Below are 17,579 nucleotides of genomic sequence, written 5' to 3'. Positions count from 1 at the left end.
TATGGATGCATATATATATATATATATATATATATATATATATATATATATATATATATATATATATATATATATATATATATATATGTATATATATATATATTATATATATGTGTGTGTGCATGTGTATGTGTGTGTGTGTGTGTGTATCGGAGTGTCTGCGCCTCTAAACAGAATCAATTATAAAAATAATTGTTTTTTATTCTTCTGCTGTGCTCCTAAAAAAATAGGAAAAAGAAAAACAGCTTAAACCATCTGTTACCAACAAGTTTTATTTGAGCTACATATTTTTTCCGTTACAGAACAGGATGCCTTTTGTTAAATTTATATTTCGACGACAGCAAATATATTGTTATTTTGTCCTTGCTTAAAATGGATTACAACTATATTGCACTTAATTCTTGTAACTGCATTACGATACTACCTCATTTAATTACATTTGTTTCAGCGTTGCATTTATGGCATGAAAATATAATTTAGATTAAAATTTAGTTCTTTTGTTTGTTTAGGTTATTCAATAAAGAATACATTTAGGGCAAGTTCAAAATACCATCATAATATGAAATGATTTCATTAATACCACACTCTTCCCCTTCCTGCATTCACACTTAAACGATGCCGTCCAAACCTTGGCGGAATTTTTCTCGCTGTGACCAGTTTGAGCAAGGTGTCACTTTTATGTTTTTTTTTTTTTTCATGTCGAATTAATCAAAATGAAACAAAGCGACTCCTGAGAAGTGTGCTTTGAGAAGTTTCTATATTATCTTGAATTAGATGTGTTGGCGTACGCTACAAGTAGTATGTTCCAAACACAATCTTCCTTCCAGAATGACCTCATACAGTGTCATTAATTATATCCAACCGTTAACTCATTAGTTGATTATATCGAAAAGGAAATAGATGAACTAGTATCTAATACGCTCTGCGTTAATGGCTGGAAGCAGAATGTTCTTTTGTTTCACAAAAAGCCATTAAAATAGCGCTCGAATGATTACGCATTTATCGAGGGAATAAATTTTTCAAAGAAAATACAAATACCCCATAGTCTAATATACAATACATCTTTATCCAAGTAATGAATATAAAATCTCTTCCTTAAAGGAAGTGGCAAAGAAGCCGATGATGACGTTAGACGTGATCACGCTGCCCAGTGCATATCTCTCTCTCTCTCTCTCTCTCTCTCTCTCTCTCTCTCTCTCTCTCTCTCTCGGGTTTACTTAGATATCTAATTTCATTTTCAATCCAAAATAAACCATTCGCCGTTTGTCCTGACGCATATTTGGTATATAAATGACTCCAAGTGATAACAAGTTAAACGTAGGCCCGTCTTGTCATATAGCAGCACTTGACTCAACCAGACGGGTGAACAATCTTATGGTTATCTAAATTGGTAGCGATCGTGCGTCCCGCCATGAATGGTGTCTTCCGTTACAGTGTCAAGGTTTCTTCTTCTAAATAATTTTCTCACATAGACACTTTACTTTATTTAATTTTGTTATTAAGGCTGCGAAATGGTGCTCTTTATTTATTAGTTTATCTGTTATGTGGTGATTTAGTGGATCACTTAATTAATTCAGTTGTTCACTGACTTACTGACTTCACAGTTGTCTGAAGAATGTATGACTCTTTATTTTTAACTTTACTGATTTATTTATTCATATAAATGTTCATCTACTTACATGTCTATCACTTGTTGATACATATATATATATATATATATATATATATATATATATATATATATATATATATATATATATATATATATATTATAATATTTATATGATTTTCACCTGTATATATATATATATATATATATATATATATATATATATGATTATAATCACTTTATATATGATTTTTATACCTATATATATATATATATATATATATATATATATATATATATATATATATATATATATATATATATATATATATATATATATATATATATATGACTGTCATCGCACTGACGTCCTTTGTTTATCACACATCATCACAGGCCAGTCCTTCGTTACTGGTTTGAAAATAAAGTCGAAACCGGTCAGGACCTAAACCCTGACTCTTATTTTTAACCCGTGGTTTAAGTTAAGTATATCTTAGTTTAACCAGACCACTGAGCTGATTAACAGCTCTCCTAGGGCTGGCCCGAAGGATTAGATTTATTTTACGTGGCTAAGAACCAACTGGTTACCTAGCAACGGGACCTACAGTTTATTTTGGAATCCGAACCACATTATGACGAGAAATTGTGATGTTTGAGATATATATAAATATATATCTACATATATATATGTGTGTGTGTATACATAGTAGATACATATATATATATATATATATATATATATATATATATATATATATATATATATATATATATATATCTAAAAATCTAGTTGCTGAATGTACGGTAATGGCGGGCTGAGCTCATTTTATAAACTTTAGAATCATTACCACTGTCAAATCTGAATCGACTTGGATTTCCGGCAGCGGTATTCATTAAAGTTCGTTTATCATTTCTTAAGGTAACCTCTGACTTGCACACAAACAACATGAGTACACACAGACACGCACACACACACTCAGTCTGTACTACAACATGGCTTCCTTGGCTTAGACGTCATGATCCATATGCGAAGTATAACCTACAATACACTTTACAGTCCGGTTTTTTTCTTTTATTCTACTTTCATCGACATCCTGTTTCTATATATCTTTTCCTCAACTGTCCCACTGTGATATCGTGAACTTTGCTCTTTCGAACGGTGGTATTTCAAAATCTATATGTGTCCTTTGAATACTTGCCTAAAATGAAAGCCATGACGCTTGGCGTTGCACCGAAAGTCCTAACGTAATGCACTCGTAAACAATGTTGCGTGCACATGCGATTTGTGTTTCTGCAATGAATATACAATACATTTTGTAAAATAGGGATAAATATTTATAGATTAAGTATATTGTGGATGTGCTTGTTTTGCACTAAGCTTCTTCATTATATTTATGTAATTAAAGCCAAGGTAAAACAATGAGTGGGTTCTCGTATGTAATTCCATAATGCAAATTATTCGTTACTGATTCTGAAATAAATATCAAATCAACATTTACAGAAAAGTGCAAAATCAAAATTCACTATTAAACAAATTAATAAAGTAAGGATAATTTCCCTCAGCTAACAGTCACTTTTAGCCAGTTGTTCTTATATTGTTATTTTTATTTCAAATATGTCTCACGTCTTTTATCAATTCCTCTCTTTATGAAGAAAGCAATTGACAGGGAACAGGTTCTAACCATTAACGTGAAAGCGTTTAGTACGAAGACCCTTGTTTGTGAAGCATTTTCTTATAGCTTGTTTACATTTATCGGGCGGTGCTAAGTGCTATGCACTACATAGGCTTCCCTCTCCCTTCTTTCATCAATCGCTTCATACAGAAGGTTCAGTTACATCTCGTTTCTCACAAGCGTGTGAATGCGTTGTATTGATAATGCATGCATTGTTATGGCTGCAGTATACGGGATTGAATAAAACCAGTTGTCGGTCTGAAAGTGAAGATATTAGTGCCAAAAATTATGGAGAGAGATAAATTAAAGTAGAATAGAAACAAGAATGGCCACAAAGGCTAGTGTTTCTCATTCCGTAAGGATCCTGCCGCTTGATACATATAAATAAAAATAACTATATGAACGTTTAAGTCTGCCCACATTTGACGACCATAATTGATAATAAATAATCTACATAAATAAATTACCAAACAAAACTTTCACATCTTCAAGCAGAAGGATGATTTTCGAAAAATTCTGGACAACTGTGACTTCATACTTTTTCTTAGAAAGCTCCCTGATTCCTAGGTCCGTAAATATGTTCTGCTAGGCATGATATTTCTAAGCTAAGTTGTCGCAAGTAACGCAGATCATAACATTATATCTCCTGGATATTTCTTTCCATTTTTCGACCAGTCACTTTGTAAATCTTGAGTCGACACTTATTACTGCCATCTTTTGTGAGTGTGTCTTTTGCACTATATATGAACCACAAAGTTATCGTTGCAAGTTTCTAAACTTTGAATCCAATACTTCCCTCTTATTTGTTTTCTATGTCTGAAATTTTACCTGTGGTTTTTTAGTGGCTTTCCTTGTCATATGTCGGACAAATGATCATAAATCCTGTTTTTCTTAAACGCTACCATAACACTTTCTTTGATGTGTACTTTTCCTCAAATCTTACTTCCAATTTATGTAAGTTTTCAGATAGTTGATATTCATTACATTGTTAGCTCTGTATTGTTCATAAATGTAAAAATTCCCAGTTGATTTTCACATGGGAAATACGATGTTCATCTTTAAATAGATTATTCACAATACAAACCCATATGTGTACATGAGCACGCACAAACACGCTTATATATGTATACATACATACATACATACATGCACGTATTACTACATTTATTTTTAGGTAATTATAGTGCATAGATTACTTTGGACCAAGTTCTCCAGCTTTAACTGTTTTGCAGCCCAGCTTTGCATGGGGTGGTAGCAAGGGAATTCCAGTGTTTTGTTCAGTATGAATTAATGTAAGCATGAAGGGTCATTATTATTTTACGTACACAATTCTCATAACATTTTATCTAAAAATGTCTGTAATTTTGGAACTTAGCAGAAAGTTCCCAAGTAAAATATTTCACGTAACTTTATGGCCATATGGGAGTAAACAATCAGAAATTGGAGTTTATTATCCACAGTATAACGTCATTATTTGGATATGAAAACTTTGCAATTCAACAAAGTGACGGAGCAATGTGGTAAATAAACTGCTTCGCATTGCAAATTACAGAGTAACAATTTGTCATAGGTCAAGATAGGTTCCACCAAAGATAAATCCCCAGTTTCACAGGCAGATATTGAAAGAGACACCACCAGAAAACATGTTTTATTAGATAATAATACTTTTGTACCAGCTTTTCGAGTCGAAGATAATGTTGACTGTTTAAACCCTTTTTAAATGACCCCGTAAGAGGGTAGTGCCGTCATTGCACCTCGCGGGGTGCATTGTAGGCACTACTAAGGGTTTTTTTTTTGCAGTGTCCCTTCGGCCACTAGTTGCAACCCCTTTCATTCCTTTTACTGTACCTCCATTCATATTATCTTTCTTCCATCTTGCTATCCACCCTCTCCTAAAAATTATTTCAAAGTGCAATTGCGATGTTTTCCTCCTGTTACACCTTTCAAATCTACATGTTCTCAATTTCCTTTCCAGCGCTGAATAACTTCATAGGTCACAGTGCTTGGCCTTTGACCTAAACTCTATATTTCATTCCATTCCATTCCTTTTAAAATGAAAACTTGATTGCCTTAAATATTCTGTAATAACATACAGTGTTATTAATGACCTTTTTTCCCAACTTAACAGTAACATATTTCTTAGATATGAATTTATAAAAATTCTTAAAAAAAAAATCAGCGAAAAGCGTTAGTTGCTTGTGAAGGCTGAAGAAAAATTTAATGAAGCTTCAAGGACAGCTAACTTTTGGTCGATTTTCTTGCTTTAACAGTGGTGGTAATTTGCCAGGGCTGAGTCTCTGATGGTACTCATACATATTTAGGACTTTATTGCTGGGCATTCGCTTGATTTGTGAAGGTTAAAGCGTGTTATTTAGTTGTGCAAAGCGATAGAACGCAGAGCAGTACGTCAATATATTCGTAAATACGAGGTCTCAAAATGTGCAATGTCAAAACATTTATTCATTAGGGGAACGTCAGCCTCAGGAAGAAAGTGTCTGTTTAGGTCCAGGTAATAATGAAATCGACATTGGCTAGAAACCATCGTCAGGCAGGTGGATCCATTTTATACAAAAAATTATGGAACAATGAATATTCCTCAGTTTTAGAATTCAGCGTGATGGTAATTGTTCAATTACAATTAGAATATAATCATTCTGTAACGAGGATACCTGCAAAATGCATATCTTTCACGTCATGAAGACTCTTGAATAGTTGTTTATTCTTTACCAAAGCCTCGATGCCGATTCATTGCACTTCCTGTAACTGCAATCAATCACATATAAAGAGTATAAAAGTAAAGTAACATGAAAATTACGAGTGCAAATAAAATGTTCCTGTTAATCGAAGCTGAATGATATCACGAAACATACTTTTTCATCATTGTTAGTATTAGTATTGCATTTCATGCTAAAGAGCAGCAGGCAGCAATGATTGGCGTATTTGATCGCATATTTTCTGTCTGTGAAAGTCACCGGAGAATGGACAAGGTGCAGTCATGATAAGATTCAGTGTTGAAGATTTGGTTCAGTGTTTTTATTCATTGTTCAGTCAAGGTCATTTTGGCTCCGATGTGATTTAGTATGAAGTCTCTTTAAGGATAACATTTGTTTGACAAGCTATCAAACCCCCATTAGTTACTAAGAGAGAGAGAGACGTGGGGGTAGGGGTATGGGGTGGGGTGGGAAGAGATTTGTCTAAAGGGGTCTGTCTAACCACACCAAATCTATTTACTTCGGGAGAGAATAATAATTTAATGAAACATGTTTCCCTTATTTTCAGATTTATCGTCTGGTCTCAACTACGGGTCGATTCTGTGGACAGTTTATTTATCTTCCATTATCCATCTCTTGGTGGACCCCAGAAGAATAAGCAAGGCATGTCTTAAAGGCGTTGCTGTTCAAACGCTTGGCATTATCAAGAAATTTAATGGCTGTGCTTTTAATGATAAGCATATTAATTCAACGACTTACTTTTTCTAAGCAAGCGGAGGAGGAGTAAACTTGATTTGCCGGGTACAAAAGGTGAGTGAAGAATGAAATTAATGAACGTGGTTCCTGGACACTACCTACCCCCTTTTACGGTGTGTCGTTTTGTGTGATTTGAAGCCTACGCATGTTTTGGTGTGTCAGGCCCTTAACTTTCATTCATTCGTTTCAGTGCGCAAATTCACGTTATATTTGCGTTGTGATGTTGATGATTGCCCTCTCCAAATTAGAAATTTAGTCATGTTAAAATAACTTTCCATGATCAGTTGGTTTGAGCTGTGTATTGTATTTTTAAATTAAGAGCACCCATCTAAAAAGTCGACAGAGTATCTAGTTCTGATATAGTGAAGCTTCTTGAAGATAAACATAAGAGGCTTGAAATTGAATGTCAGAATACATTTACAGTTGTAGCAACCATGTCTTAAGAGTAGCAGACAATCAATGAGGACTAGTTTAACTTCAAGAATGTGTGTCAATCTCCTGGTAAAAAAAAATCGGGATATGGAGTAACAAGAAGGGTACCTTGGATATCAAATGAAACCTGGATACGATGAAGAATAGACTAAAGTACAGGTACATGTAGACAAATCTCAGGGAAGCAATAAAGCAAACAAAGTAGAACGTGATCATGAAGTTAAACGGAGGTTAAGAAGATACAGGAGAGACTATGAATGTCTAGTACGATTTGCATTACTATACGAACGTGAATCATGGTATGACGGTGAAACTCTACCCTCAATATTTTGTCGATTTAAGAATGAATCTATAAAAAGAATATTACGAGTCAGATGGAAGGCTAAAGTTAGAAATGATACCTCAAGGGAAATTTCGGAAGAGTTGGAAGACCAAGATGAATTTGGAGAACTGTAAAAAGGGAAGCTAGAGATGAGTGGAGATTTGTGGAAGATAAAGTGCAGGAAATACCTGAATGGCGGAATTTAACAGACCCTTTGCGTCACGCGGCGTTGGGGGCGATGATTGCAAAGATAAATAATACATTTGAATACCGTTCTTTAAAACTGGAGAAAAACAAATGACCAAATTATCATTCATTTTATAAAATCATTCCGATTTATCGTTTGTATTCATTTTCTAATTACATGAAAGTGTCTTGATAACAAATTATCTATTCGGTAATTCTATTATAAGAAATGCTCAAGGAACTTATTACAGGATTCGTATTAGATTTAATATCTAAATCTCGTTTTGTCAAGTTTTCTTTCAACATTTAGAATTTCTCGAGGATCTTTTTCGGTACTATCATAGTTTTCCACCAGGCCGAGTTTATTTTGTAACTTTTTTTTTTGACGTTGCACTTTCCCATCAGCAATTGATGATGATATTGCAATTTCTAGTAAATAACTTGAGTTTTCATTGCAGTTTTTAAAAAGCAATTTTTGACGTTTTTAAAAAGCAATTTTTGACAGTCATAATTTCCCATCCATACTTTATATAATAGCTATTTCAATTTTCACTGGTCTTGACGTCGGTGATGTTTCCCATCATTAAATTCTGACATCAGTCAAATTTCCCGTCACTAACTTTTAACGGGATTGCAGTTCCTCGTAAGTCTTTAATGACTTGTTCTGTTCCTCACGTCCTTTTTATATCGTCGTTTTAGGCTCCCATCATTCTTTGAAGATTAAATTATCGTTTCTGGATGACATTTTATAGAATGAAAATATCATATTTTGTAATTAATTTTTGCATGATTCTGCCACTACTTCACCTCCGTCTTCCAGTGTAGATTAATATAGTCTGTATTTTACTGCCGCTAAAGTTTCCCGTTAGACTTTTTATTTGTATTCATTGCATATCTCTAGATGACTTACCTTTACATGTAGTGCAGGCCAAGCAAGGATGCACTAGTAACAGTTGCTCAAACTATGTCACTAACTCAGCTGTTAGTCTGTATGATGTCTCTGTTTATCCTTACAGTATCATACGTTTCTATTTTCTGTAAGGTTTGTTAGAGATTTTATCGTTTTCTTTTCACTCATTGTAGAACAATATTTCCAGCAGTCTTTAAACATAGTTTGAATCATGTATCAAGAAAAAACTTCAAAGTTTCATCAAAGTCATTACAAATCTCCTTTCATTCCATACTGAACTTTTCAGCAGATTTCTCTGCCCAAAGCGGTTTGAGTTATTTTGGGAGAAGACAAAGAAATAAATGTGCGGCTAAGCGAACCCTCACAGGTGAAGCATAAACATCTGGCAACATAACAGAGGAAAGATTGATACCAACTACGTGAGTGTACTTTTAAATCCTCTGATGGACACCTAACATCAAAAAGTACAGCCTATATAAAATATGCTGACTTTTTTCACCATTTTTGCATTGCACCCACCCTATTTAGGCTAGACTGACTGAGGCTGTCTGTCCCTTTAGATTTGAGAGCAGATTTATTTTGTGGTCTTTCGACTTGCACATTTTCAGAATGGCAACATGCAGAACATTTTCGAAATGCTAAGCGACATTATTTTTTTTTTTTTTTCATTTTTCATGGGTGAGGGATTTTTCGGTCGTCTCTCGCCATTTTTACATTTTCATCAGAATTCCATTAATGACGCACAAGGCAGCGGCGTTCGTCTTCTTTCCACGTCACACACACAAAAAAGGAAAAATAAACCGCCTAAGCCTCTTCCTCTTCTGTCTTCCCTTTCACTAATGCTGTTCTTGCTCTCCCATTCTTCATGCAGGCAAAAATCTCACATTTTCCCTGCACCATTTTCCTTCCGCCTCTATTTTTCTTTTCCTTTTTCTCAAGATGCGATATGCCTGAGAAAACAATGTAACCTTTCATTTCTTCGTCATAACTTCATATATGCGTGTATATATATATGTTTGTATGTGTATATATATATAATATATATATATATATATATATATATATATATATATATATATATATATATATATATATATGTATGTATGTATGTATGTATGTATGTATATATATATATATATATATATATATATATATATATATATTATATATACATACACAGAATATATTATTTTTACACAGAATTATTTTTCATTACAAGGTAAATGATTGCTGTGTCCACTGATACTTCTGATTAGTCTTGAGGTGAATGCTGAATTTCTATTTTTTTTTTATTAGTTATGATCAATTTTCTTTTTATATTGATGATTACTTTATTTTGTGACTGCCAAAATATCAAGCCTCCCTTTGTTGTTTCAGATAGCTGGTCTTGGACTCTCTCTCTCTCTCTCTCTCTCTCTCTCTCTCTCTCTCTCTCTCTCTCTCTCTCTCTCAGCTTTAGAACAGTAAACCAAAGTAAGACATGAAACCCGTGTGAATAGCGCCAGCTTCAAAGAAAATATATTTCTGTAATAAAAAAAAAAAACGCAGTAAATGATAGCTGAAAATATCCATGACGAAGATAGCAGTGGAAAGTCAGCACGCTTATGGCTAAAGTAGAGGATGACGATTGATTTATTAGGCCTACAAAAACATAAAGAAGGAGGTAGTAATAGTGATGAAATTTTCGTATGAGAATGGTAACCGGTTCACGGCTAAATTCACAAACGACAAAGGAACCATGGTATAATGAGCGCTACCTAAGATTAATCCCCTGGTGTTGGAGGCATACATCAAAACGAACGCCTCCAGACAACGTGGAGTATATTGTGGCTCAGGCTTGCCGCTTTATTAGCTTTTACGGTTGAAATGTGGGCTCTGTGCGCACTCCCGCCGCACCGTGAGAACTCACTTTGTCGCAAATTTCGTTGTTTGCAAGAATTCCTTGTACTTTCTACTCGGTGGGTGATATCGTCGCAGGATCTGTTTAAAAAATTAGAAACATTCGTCATCAAATACTGAAAAAGGAATATGGATATTTGTCATAGATACGAGTACCACAAGTAATGATATATAACATTATTAACTGGTAGGCTTCCACTCGGAACTAATGCCTATACTACATTAATTAAATTTATAATACAGAATCATTTTGAAGGACACTTTATCGGAGAAACTTTGTCATTTGGTAAGTCATAAGAAATGTGGAATACGTGTCTGCGGAAGTTATTGATGCATTCTGAAACTAATATATTTCCCCTCATTAAATTGTCACAAGCATTCTGAAACTAAAATAATTCTTATAAGTGAAACTGTTGATGCATTCTGAATATATGAGACTAAGATACACCAGCCTATTCAAGCTCTTAGCAAAGGCAAATCCTCTACTCCTACAAACCGATCATCTTTCTACGTGACATATTCGCTTCCCAGGGGAAAGCTATTGCTGGTATAAAAGGCAAATTACGTATAACCTACGAAGAGCCCATCAGTATCTGACAAGAGTATTGTTTTACCCAAATAAGACTGTGTACTGTTTATGTATCCAGGCCTTAAGTTCCCAAGTCATTTAACATAAAAGTGGATCATATACAAGGAAACGGAAACTGCTAAAATTACAAATGTATTAATATCTAGACCTTGGTGCAAACAAAGTAAGCAGCCAAAGCTGAAAAATACAATCAGTTTTACATTATTGGTAACGAGGGTATTCTACATAATAATATACCCTTCTGTAAATGTCATGTAGGGGGATCCAATAATAGTTATTCACTGTTGTCTTTTCAGTCATCTATTGTATTCGCCATTACCTTTATCGACATTCAAAGAGATGTACCATTTGTCCTAAGATTGCCTTTATTCGTTCGAAACCCATTTGACATTAAAAATGTTCGTCATTCAGCGGCCATCTTAAAAGAGTACACTTTGTATCTATTTCCATAAGCATATTTTATGGGATTTAATTGTCATTCAATTCAGAAAACATTATGTACCTTTAATTATCCACTTCTGAGGGACGGTTAATTACCCTGATGGTGTTTTTAAGTCGCTGCTCTGAAAACGCTTGACGTTAGGTAACAATTTACCATTCTGCTTCTTTGATAACCTATTTCAAAATGTAAGTAGAAGCAAAGATGAAGAACGAAACAAATTATATTATTAAAGTCTACTCATGGTAGATTTGTAGATGAATAAATTATTTTCGTATCGAAAATCCTCGAACCCTCTTACCACTATTCCCTTTCTCTGCATTTGGAGATTTTTCATTTAAGTTTATTATGGTAAGGATAAATGATAGATAGATTCCAGAGATGAATATGTAAGATTCTGACCTGACAAACTTTCCTGGTCTTCCACGGGTTCCTTTACCTACTTGCAAGAGTTCCGGCAAGTTCAATATATAATGAAAATTAAGTCTGCACAGAAAGCAAAAGAAAACAAGTAAACATTGCGCCGAAGTTTCTTCGGCGCAATCGAGTTTTCTGTACAGCCGCTACTGTGTATAATCAAGGCCACCGAAAATAGATCTATCTTTCGGTGGTCTCATTATAATGTTGTATGAACCGCAGCCCATGAAACGTTAACCAAGGTCCGGTGGTGGCCTATCCAATGTTGTTGCCAGAAGCACGATTATGGCTAACTTTAATTTTAAATGAAATTAAAACTACTGAGGCTAGAGGGCTGCAATCTGGTATGTTTGATGATTGGAGGGTGGATGATCAACATACAAATTTGCAGCCCTCTAGCCTCAGTAGTTTTCAAGATCTGAGGGCGGACAGAAATAAATGCGGATAGAATAAAGGTTGGACGGACAGACAGAGCCGGCACAATACTGTTCTTTTACAGAAAACTAAAGCCTAGGTAAAAGCTTATTTGCTTCATTTCGTTTTCACTGATATAATGTTTTTTTCGTCTGAACACTTCCGGAGCAGGATCAGTTACCTTCTATCACTATAGGTCTTTTACTCAAGCACAACATACTTTTTTTATATTATTAAGACCAAGAGTTGACTATTCAAAATTTATTTAGTTTGCTTCATCGTTTACGTGAGTATTGTATTTTATAGTCATAAATGTTTATCCCTAACCACTGTTTTTAATGAGCATGAAGCGATGAAATGAATATTAAAATGTGTTCAGTTTTGCTTCATTTTATATAGGGTTTAACCCCTTCTCTTCGTGTTTAATTATGCTGCAATGTTTTTCGCGGGATTAATTGCGTTATCACAATTACCAAACAATATCTTTATTGTTTAATTTTTTCCTCACTGGTTTGTGACGTCATTCCGGTTTCCCATCTGTGGTCTATGACGTCACTGGAGTTTCCTGTTTGCCTCCTTACAATGTCACCAAGATTCTCACCATTTGTCGTGAAATTATTCATTTCATTTATTATTTCTGTCCTCACTGAAAATATTCGTATATCTTGCCATGCTGTCATCATTTTCTCGTCAGATTTTTAAGATGTAAAGTTTCTTCCCAGTTTTTCATTATTCCACAAAAGGATCTCGTTAATTATTCTGTATAGGTATCGGGTTCCTATTCGCCTACTAAAATAAAATTATAGCAGCAGGCTCTCCAGTTAAGAACAGAAATCATATATACACCCATTTTAATATTTTTTTTTTTTTTTGCACATATGTATGTAGTTTTGTTTTTGGCATGTTTATGATATGATACACTTTTCTTGGTCTCAACTGGTGAGAATTTACTTTGAGATGGTGAGCTTTTCATGGTCTCCAGTGCGGAGAATTTACTTCGAGATGATGAGCTTTACATGGTCTCCAGTGAGGAGAATTTACTTCGAGATGATGAGCTTTACATGGTCTCCACTACTGAGAATTTACTTTGAGATGATGAGCTTTACATGGTCTCATGATGAGCTTTACATGGTCTCCACTGCTGAGAATTTACTTTGAGATAATGAGCTTTACATGGTCTCCACTGCTGAGAATGTACTTTGAGATGATGAGCTTTACATGGTCTCCACTGCTGAGAATTTACTTCGAGATAATGAGCTTTACATGATCTCCACTGCTGAGAATTTACTTCGAGTTGATGAGCTTTACATGGTCTCCACTGCTGAGAATTTACTTCAGATGATGAGCTTTACATGGTCTCACTACAGATAGTTTACTTTGAGATGATGAGATTTACATGGACTCCACTGCTGAGAGTTTACTTTGAAATGATAAGCTTTACATGGTCTCCACTGCTGAGGATTTACTTCGAGATGATGAGCTTTACACGGTCTCCAATACTGAGAAATTACTTCGAGATGAAAAGCTTTACATGGTCTCAACTGCTGAGAATTTACTTCGAGATGATGAGCTTTACATGGTCTCCACTGCTGAAAATTTACTTTGAGATGATGAGCTTTACATGGTCTCCACTGGTGAGAATTTACTTTGAGATGATGAGCTTTACATGGTCTCCATTGCTGAGAATTTACTTCGACATGAGAAGCTTTACACGGTCTCAATGCAGAAAATTTACTTTGAGATGATGAGCTTTACATGGTCTCCACTGCTGAGAATTTATTTTGAGATGATGAGCTTTACATGGTCATGGTATCCACTGCTGAGAATTTACTTCAAGATAATGAGGTTTACATGGTCTCCACTGCTGAGAATTTACTTTAAGATGATGAGCTTTACATGGTCTCCACTGCTGAGAATTTACTTTGAGATGATGAGCTTTACATGGTCTCCACTTCTGAGAATTTACTTTGAGATGATGAGCTTTACATGGTCTCCACTGCTGAGAATTTACTTCGAGATGATGAGCTTTACATGGTCTCCACTGCTGAGAATTTACTTCGAGATGAGGGCTTTAAATGGTCATGGTCTCCACTGCTGAGAATTTACTTTGAGATGATGAGCTTTACATGGTTTCCACAGCTGAGAATTTATTTTGAGATGATGAGCTTTACATGGTCATGGTCTCCACTGCTGATAATTTACTTCGAGATGATAAGCTTTACATGGTCTCCACTGCTGAGAATTTACTTTGAGATGATGAGCTTTACACTGTCTCAATGCTGCTGCGATTTTACTTTGAGATGATGAACTTTACATTGTCTCCACTTCTGAAAATTTACTTCGAGATAATGAGCTTCACATGGTCTCCACTGCTGAAAATTTATTTTGAGATTATGAGCTTTACTTGATCTGGACTGCTGAAAAATTACTTTAAGATGATGAGCTTTACATGGTCTCCACTGCTGAAAATTTACTTTGAGATCATGAGCTTTACTTGGTCTCCACAGCTGAGAATTTACTTGGAGATGATAACACATGGTCTCCACCACGGAGAATTTACTTTTAGATGATGAGCTTCACATAGTCTCCATTGCTGATATTTCTTCGAAATGATGAGCTTTACATGGTCTCCACTGCTGAGAATTTACTTTGAGATGATGAGCTTTACATGATCTCCACTGCTGAAAATTTACTTTCGGATGATGAGCTTTACACGATCTCCACTTCTGAGAATTTACTTCGAGATGATGAGCTTTACATGGTCATGGTCTCCACTGCTGAAAATTTACTTTGAGTTGATGGGTTTACATGGTCTCCAATGCTGAGAATTTACTTCAAGATAATGAGGTTTACATGGTCTCGATTGTTGAGAATTTACTTCGAGATTATGAACTTTACATGGTCTCCACTGCTGAGAATTTACTTTGAGATGATGAGCTTTACATGGTCTCCACTGCTGAGAATTTACTTTGAGATGATGAGCTTTACATGGTCTCCACTGCTGAGCATTTACTTTGAGATGATGAGCTTTACATGATCTCCACTGCTGAGAATTTGCTTCGAGATGATGAGCTTTACATGGTTATGGTCACCACTGCTGAGATACTTTGAGACAATGAGTTTTTACATGGTCTCCACTGCTGAGAATTTACTTCGAGATAATGAGCTTTACATGGTCTGTGATGCTGAGAATTTACTTCGAGATGATAAGTTTTACATGATCTCCACTGCTGAGATACTTTAAGATAATGAGCTTTACATGGTCTCCACTGCTGAGAATTTACTTCGAGATAATGAGCTTTACTTGGTCTCCACTACTGAGAATTTACTTTGAGATGATGAGCTTTACATGGTCTCCACTGCTGAGAATGTACTTTGAGATGATGAGCTCTACATGGTCTCCACTGCTGAGAATTTACTTCGAGATAATGAGCTTTACATGATCTCCACTGCTGAGAATTTACTTCGAGTTGATGAGCTTTACATGGTCTCCACTGCTGAGAATTTACTTCGAGATGATGAGCTTTACATGGTCTCACTACAGATAGTTTACTTTGAGATGATGAGATTTACATGGACTCCACTGCTGAGAGTTTACTTTGAAATGATAAGCTTTACATGGTCTCCACTGCTGAGGATTTACTTCGAGATGATGAGCTTTACACGGTCTCCAATGAGAAATCTTCGAGATGAAAAGCTTTACATGGTCTCAACTGCTGAGAATTTACTTCAGAGATGATGAGCTTTACATGGTCTCCACTGCTGAAAATTTACTTTGAGATGATGAGCTTTACATGGTCTCCACTGGTGAGAATTTACTTTGAGATGATGAGCTTTACATGGTCTCCATTGCTGAGAATTTACTTCGACATGAGAAGCTTTACACGGTCTCAATGCAGAAAATTTACTTTGAGATGATGAGCTTTACATGGTCTCCACTGCTGACTGCTGGAATTTATTTTGAGATGATGAGCTTTACATGGTCATGGTATCCACTGCTGAGAATTTACTTCAAGATAATGAGGTTTACATGGTCTCCACTGCTGAGAATTTACTTTAAGATGATGAGCTTTACATGGTCTCCACTGCTGAGAATTTACTTTGAGATGATGAGCTTTACATGGTCTCCACTTCTGAGAATTTACTTTGAGATGATGAGCTTTACATGGTCTCCACTGCTGAGAATTTACTTCGAGATGATGAGCTTTACATGGTCTCCACTGCTGAGAATTTACTTCGAGATGAGGAGCTTTAAATGGTCATGGTCTCCACTGCTGAGAATTTACTTTGAGATGATGAGCTTTACATGGTTTCCACAGCTGAGAATTTATTTTGAGATGATGAGCTTTACATGGTCATGGTCTCCACTGCTGATAATTTACTTCGAGATGATAAGCTTTACATGGTCTCCACTGCTGAGAATTTACTTTGAGATGATGAGCTTTACACTGTCTCCGCTGCTGCGATTTTACTTTGAGATGATGAACTTTACATTGTCTCCACTTCTGAAAATTTACTTCGAGATAATGAGCTTCACATGGTCTCCACTGCTGAAAATTTATTTTGAGATTATGAGCTTTACTTGATCTGGACTGCTGAAAAATTACTTTAAGATGATGAGCTTTACATGGTCTCCACTGCTGAAAATTTACTTTGAGATCATGAGCTTTACTTGGTCTCCACAGCTGAGAATTTACTTGGAGATGATAACCTTTACATGGTCTCCACCACGGAGAATTTACTTTTAGATGATGAGCTTCACATAGTCTCCATTGCTGATATTTCTTCGAAATGATGAGCTTTACATGGTCTCCACTGCTGAGAATTTACTTTGAGATGATGAGCTTTACATGATCTCCACTGCTGAAAATTTACTTTCGGATGATGAGCTTTACACGATCTCCACTTCTGAGAATTTACTTCGAGATGATGAGCTTTACATGGTCATGGTCTCCACTGCTGAAAATTTACTTTGAGTTGATGAGTTTTACATGGTCTCCAATGCTGAGAATTTACTTCAAGATAATGAGGTTTACATGGTCTCGATTGTTGAGAATTTACTTCGAGATTATGAACTTTACATGGTCTCCACTGCTGAGAATTTACTTTGAGATGATGAGCTTTACATGGTCTCCACTGCTGAGAATTTACTTTGAGATGATGAGCTTTACATGGTCTCCACTGCTGAGCATTTACTTTGAGATGATGAGCTTTACATGATC

General features: G+C 35.3%; 1 protein-coding gene across 7 annotated transcripts in view; it reads left to right on the top strand.

Annotated features, from left to right (window-relative positions):
- LOC136848067 (transcription factor SOX-4-like) overlaps nt 1-17,579 on the top strand; it is a 367,604-nt gene that overhangs the window by 17,516 nt on the left and 332,509 nt on the right. For 5 of the 7 annotated variants that reach the window (XM_067120259.1, XM_067120292.1, XM_067120282.1 and 2 more), the window contains exon 2: nt 6,562-6,803. The exons of the other annotated variants lie outside the window; for them this stretch is intronic. The gene's annotated coding sequence lies outside the window, so the exon portion shown is untranslated. The remainder of the gene's footprint in view (nt 1-6,561; nt 6,804-17,579) is intronic. 7 annotated transcript variants of the gene reach the window in all.

This window comes from Macrobrachium rosenbergii, chromosome 2 (genome assembly GCF_040412425.1).
Source record: "Macrobrachium rosenbergii isolate ZJJX-2024 chromosome 2, ASM4041242v1, whole genome shotgun sequence".
In the NCBI taxonomy this organism is placed as follows: domain Eukaryota; kingdom Metazoa; phylum Arthropoda; class Malacostraca; order Decapoda; family Palaemonidae; genus Macrobrachium; species Macrobrachium rosenbergii.
Note: the sequence above shows the minus strand (reverse complement) of the source record. Positions and strands in the feature narration are given on the sequence as shown.